This window comes from Macrobrachium nipponense, chromosome 32 (assembly GCF_015104395.2).
Source record: "Macrobrachium nipponense isolate FS-2020 chromosome 32, ASM1510439v2, whole genome shotgun sequence".
NCBI classification, from domain to species: domain Eukaryota; kingdom Metazoa; phylum Arthropoda; class Malacostraca; order Decapoda; family Palaemonidae; genus Macrobrachium; species Macrobrachium nipponense.
This window is the reverse complement of record NC_061094.1, coordinates 47,392,594-47,398,881: the sequence shown is the minus strand read 5'-3', so window position 1 is coordinate 47,398,881 and position 6,288 is coordinate 47,392,594. Positions and strand designations below refer to the sequence as shown.

The following is a 6,288-nucleotide window of genomic DNA, read 5'->3' as shown; positions in this document are numbered from 1 at the left end:
AACACCATTCCTGCCGCCAATTAAGCAACTGGGAATCTGAAAGGTGCTGTTATCAAACTAAGTTCACAATGCGAGAAATGATTTTGCTAAGTGAAGACCGTGTACGAATGCTTAATATCACCACCACCTGTCACCACCTGTCTGGCAGACATTGTGAGTTTGGGAATAACTGGGACACAGATTAGCCTTACATATGGTAAGCCTGGTGATGAAACAAGCTAATAATAATCTAGCTATTCGCTCATTCCCAAGAAGTTAGTTCTCTTCGTATGGACAATTAATAAGCAAATACTAAAGCTCAAAATAGGATACAGAATGGATACACCTAAATCATAACATCCAACTTTGCCCTAATAGCAAAATTGGGTTCAAAGATCATTAATTCTTAATATCACAGGTACCTATCAAATTTAATCTTTGTACCTATCAAATTTAATCTTTTAATATATAGAGTAAAGATTAAATATCTTAAATTTGCACAGTATACAGACAAAAATCCTGAAAATTTCAATCACTGCAGATTCAAATTTTACTTAAATTAGTAACTATTGTAATATATAAACCGAGTTAAATAATTCACCGTCAAAACAGCACGACATTCCGATTATTAAAAAGGACGAGATTTAAAGTTTTATCCTTTGATATGAAGGAGACTTAAGAAATACAATATACCAAAATGTGGGAAAGGAAATCTTCAAAACGGCGATCAAAGGTCCCTGTACAATCTTCCTAAGCAACCTAAACGTTATATTAAGAACTATGTAGAATCAAAACATTTTTACTAGAGATTAGTTTCAGTGATATACTAGTGAAAAGAAACTCCTCTGAAATCTTGCGAGCAGTAATGACTGGCACCACAGCTCGTTAGTTGATGTTAGCAATTTATTTTTCAGATATCAAAAATGAAAACTCAAAAGAGGTTTCCAACCTTTTCTAGAACCATAGTCGTATAACAACCTTATAAAAACTTTTGGCAAGCGTTATAGAAAGTAACAGTAACGAATACTAAGGCTGTTAGATATTAGTGTTGATATTGTACAAGACTTGCAGTCCATGAAGAGTTGCAGTCCATGAAGAGTTGCAGTTCATGAAGAGAAGTCACTGCAATACTCCTTGATTTCGTGTCCTTCAAGAACTTATTTCGACCCTGAAAAAATATAACAGTTAAGTTCCAATGACGAACTTGCCACAACGCAAGATTTAGTTTAATAAAATATAAATATTCATACTTCTGCAGTTACTGTAAAGAGTTAGGGATGTTTTCAAGGATATGAATTTTTTGCATGAAATTTTAATTCGGCCACTATAAAGGTTTAAAAGCTCACTATCCAACGAAACTTAAAGCTCAGCAACCATAACCATTAGATTGTTATTCAAATTATTGTTGAAGTCTGAATTTTTAATAAGTTAAAGCTCACCTTAGCAAGGACACGCAACGTTTCCTCAGATCACTTACCTCTGTGAAGATCATTCAATACAAATTTTCTAACGGAATTCGCTAGTGCGAGGCTAGTGGGCGTCCTCGACATGATCAAGTTTCGTTGGCTATTAGGAGTTTTGTCCACAAGATATTAACTGCCAATAGTTCATCAGATCGTCTTCCAAGTTTCACTGAAGTTGTCCCGGATATTTTACCATTCTAAGTAAACAAATCTAGAAAGGAAGTAATTTTAATTTAGTTACATGCTTTTCCATAAGGTGTTTTTTTCAGTACTATATACATAAGAATTGTCAGTTTGCCACCATTCATATCATTGCATTGCAAACCAAGTTACATTCTCAAAACCCTATTTTCGTAGATTACAAAGCAAATAAGGTATTCTTGACTAAGGTCTCTTAAATATTTCATTTGCAGAAAGTTTACCTCTGCTAGTCTCTCACTACCTTTTACTGATTTATTTATTTCATTCTGAATATCTGAGTCATACAAATTCACAATGTTTAGAATATGGTGCATTGAGTTCTCTATCTGCATATAGTTTACTGGCCTAAGTTATAATTCTACTTGAGGTCTCGTTTCAGTCCTTTTCCTAGAGAGAATAGTCATGCCTCATGCTCGAGGGCATTCCCAACATACAAAATTATAAACAACCTTCCAGCTCTTCGGTAATTCTAGGCAATAACTCTGCACGGACTGCTAGGAAATGTCCCGTAAATACGAAAGTCACTAAGGATTGGGGCGTCAAATGTATTTCGCCGTGTTTAGTACTAGCCCCTTGGGTTAATTACAGTCGACTCTCCCAAAATAACGGCATTCTTAATAAGCAACCTAAATACTATAAACTAATTTCCAAAGAAATACTCCACGCGGAGTTACTTAAATGATTAGATCTACCAACATTTCTTCATACAGGAGGAATCATGCCTCAATGGTTAATTCCATAGTCACTCGTAGATGCAAAATAGCAGTTAACAGTGGCTACAGAATAGAAGGCTTTCATTCTGACCTTACTGAAACTATTCCACCATTCCATAATCTTAACTGTACCAAATGAATTTATGTAAAACTCCCTCTGTTGAGACATTAAACAGAAAAGTTTGTATTAAATTAAACCATTATGCAGCAGTCTACGACTAAACAACAAAGTTTTACTTTTTTTATCTGTTGTTAGTATAAAAATTCCTAACTGCCTTAATGCTAAGAATCTTGTACAGGGGTATTAACTAAACGCTCCAAGCGATATATAGAACCATTTAATATTAATCAAACTTCCTTATGAAGCGACTCGCTCACCAACGCATAAGTGGAACTTCCTGTCAGGTATTAAACTGTGGTGCATCCTTTCTAAATTTATGGCACCATTATAATTAGGCTATTTTTAAATACTATGGCTGATATCCACTTAATTCCTCCTATCCACGAATCCAATGAAACTGGTTTGATTTCAGTCGTATGGAAGTGCTCATGGACATGGCACAGTAACCAGCCAAACAAAACCTGTTTCGGACTTCACCCATCATTATGGCTTTTATCCCTAACATTAAGTACACCCTACTTTGTTCAGTAATTCAATGCCAAGTAACAATATACTAAGCTATTTAAATTGAAAATTAAAATTAATCATAAAATAGCCTTCCTACTTGCTGTATGCAGCTATTTTGTTTTATTTAAGCAGTCTGCTTTAAAACTGAAAAACACGACCCCTACAATTTACTGGAGAAAATTTATCAAGGACCACTTTAGTTTCATTATTTCACCATTGAAAAATTTACTTTATACCATAACAAAAGGTATAGAGGAATCACCACCTCTTATCCTGCAATTATGGGGTCCACAATGGGTTAAAGATCCTTGGGCAAGGATAACGATAGAAATATGCCAATGTATTCTAAACCTAACCCAAGCCACCTTAAGAATTGTAAATTAATTCTATAAACCTAATCTAGGACGTTGAGTCCTTACTTGGCCAGGGCACTGTGTACCCTGGACGCCCCCACCTAACCTAGTGCTTGGTGTCACAGAATTTGTAATTAACTATACCTTATTCAGAATCACAAGTTGAATTATCTCCCGACTTCTAGTCTCGAAGTTAAAGGCCGTTGGATATCGAGAGGGCCAGCTGGTTATTCAAACAATAGTGCAGCAGCTTTATTTGGAAATTTGGTGACACACCTGGATACAATGTTTTGTTGGAAATTCAGATCTGTTACCATGCCACTTAATCCAGTCTGACCTCTCTCCAAAATCTTCAACATCTTTTTGTTTTAAATGTGCAGATTCACTGAATGATGTAGAACTTTTGACTCCATGAACTTGGGTACCTCATTTGTCACCCAATAACACTCCCATGTTCATTCTCTATTTCAGTTATTGGCACTAAAGTCATCATGTTTACCAGCCAACTGTTCTGCAATAGGCACTAACAGGCAGATCCCATCTAAAACCACCCACCTCCAAAATGTCATGAGGTCGTCTTTGCTCGGATTCACACACAGCACGTTTCTCTTTTAGCAGCTGCATGCGATCCACTATGGGTTCATGATTAGCAAATGAATTCAGTCACCTCCGAACAAAAGCACTTCCAATCAACTCCAGTTCTCGAGGAAATCTCGAGACAGGGTAGATCTGGGGTACTTATCCGCGGCGGCCTAGACTATGGCAGTTGCGGTTTTTCAATGCAGTTTTATCTACTGAACAAGATTTTAAGTAATATTTATTCGGGCGCCTGTAATTAACCCCCCAGGGGCCAGTACTAAACATGGCGAAATACATTGGATGCCCCAATCCCTAGTGGATGTCGTATCCGCGGTTACGTTCCTTGCAGTCCGTGCGGACTGCTTCTGTAGAATTAGTCGAGACAGTATGGGGGTCCAAACACAAATGATTAACTTCCATGCCGGAATGTGTGAACCTTCAAGTTGTACATTTGTAACTACAATTACACCTACTCCTTCGTTTAGGAAGTTTCTCCTAAACATTACGGTAGATCTATGGTACCTATCCGCGGCGGCCCAGACTATGGCAGTTGCGGTTTTTCTATGCAGTTTTACCTACTAAACAAGAATTTTAAGTAATATTTATTCGGACGACTATAATTAATCCCCAGGGGCCAGTACTAAACACGGCAAAATGCATTGGACACCCCGATCCCTTGTGGATGTCTTATCCGCGGTTACGTTTCTTGCAGGGTAATTCTAAAGAATAGTTCCCTACGAACTGCAAGGAACGTAACGGCGGATACGACATCCACTAGAGATTGGGGTGTCCAATGTATTTCTCCGTGTTTAGTACTGGCCCCTGGAGGTTAATTACAGTCGTCCGAATAAATATTACTTTAAATTCTTGTTCAGTAAGTAAAATAACATAAAACGCCAATTGCCATAGTCTAGGACTCTAGGCCACCGCGGATTGCTTCTGTAGAAATACCAAGATGACAATGCCAAAAGTCTTCCTGCTAAGATAAGGCAAATTGCATAAAGGACAGCCTAATGAATGATACAAACTTGTAATAAGTGAGGGTAACTATACTGATCGGTAAATAACAGGCAGATTAGCCGAACTGATAAGCTTTTTAAAATTATTAACTGGAAATTCCGAATAACTCAAGATTTGCAAGCTTTTCATTTTAAGATTACCATAAAATTTCTTGCAAATATCTAAGATACATTCTAGCTTCCATTGTCCTCATCTTTGTAATTTACAGATGACACATGCCTTGACTAACATATATGCAAATATCTGATAGCTAATGTGAAAAGTAAGAATATAATAGCCAAGTCTGTATGAACGATACGTACAATGTAATTCACAAAGTTCAATGAAGCTACCGATTATACTCATTTTGAAATGTTCGATAAACTAAGTGAAATTCGGGTAGTAATACAAGGATGTGCTGTTGGTTCACAGTGCTCAAGTATTCAACGCATGAACGTTAGAAATCTGCATTCCAGATAAACTTCATAATTTCAAGCACTTAAGTTTAGCAGTTTCTAGCACCCGGAACAAAACTCCAGATTTTCAACATAATTTTGATGAACCCTAAAATCACTACAGTAACTCGGTAACAAATAATTATATTGAGCTAGTCATACCCTGATTTCAACTTCCTTCGAAATCAAGGACTAAAAATACAAGAAATTTCTTCTCGATTTCTTATGTAGGTTTAGTGTCCTTGAAAAGAAAACACCATCTACATTGCTTCCCGTTTTTTATGGTAATTTGTGTAAAAAACTACTTTTGTTGGATATCTGATTTAAAAGATATGATTATATTGGGGATGAAAAACGTCGAATTATTATGTATTCATTCTCCCAAAGACCGATTTTCCCCTAAATGACTACATTTGAATAAAGTATTTAATATTTTGAACATGAAAAAACGCATTCCTTGAAGAAAAATATCAAGAATATTGACATGAGCTCAATTCATCGAAAGTGGCTTGACCTAATATTCGCTCAAACAAAAAATAAAGATCTACATCGTCTCTCATCTCTCTCTCTCTCTCTCCTCTCTCTCTCTCTCTCTCTCTCTCTCTCTCTCTCTTTTCAGCCATATGACCTTCATTTTAGAGGACACTTTTCTAATTTGAGACAGTTCCTTTACAATCCGTATTTTCGTTTTCACTGGCAGGTAGACTTATATTACTGAAATGGGACAAGGAATGCTTTCCTGTATTCCAAGTCATTAGTCACAGCTCAATCGCTATTTCACAAAATGAAAATGCATCTTACAATTACAAAATATCTTGATGTAAATTGTTGAGAACTAAACCTGTAGCAGAGTTGTTTAAATAAATTTTGGTAACAATTATCTAAGCGAGAAATTAAAGCAGTGAGATTATTAATTGT

At 36.3% G+C, this 6,288-nt stretch overlaps 1 long non-coding RNA gene across 1 annotated transcript; it reads right to left on the bottom strand.

The window, feature by feature from the left end:
- Nucleotides 1-916: 916 nt before the first annotated feature.
- LOC135207149 (uncharacterized) lies at nt 917-5,496 on the bottom strand. Its single transcript, XR_010312896.1, has 3 exons — nt 5,239-5,496; nt 1,457-1,653; nt 917-1,147 (listed from the first exon to the last, which is right to left on the bottom strand). It is a non-coding gene; the product is annotated as an uncharacterized LOC135207149 (long non-coding RNA).
- Between the last annotated feature and the right edge of the window lie 792 nt (nt 5,497-6,288).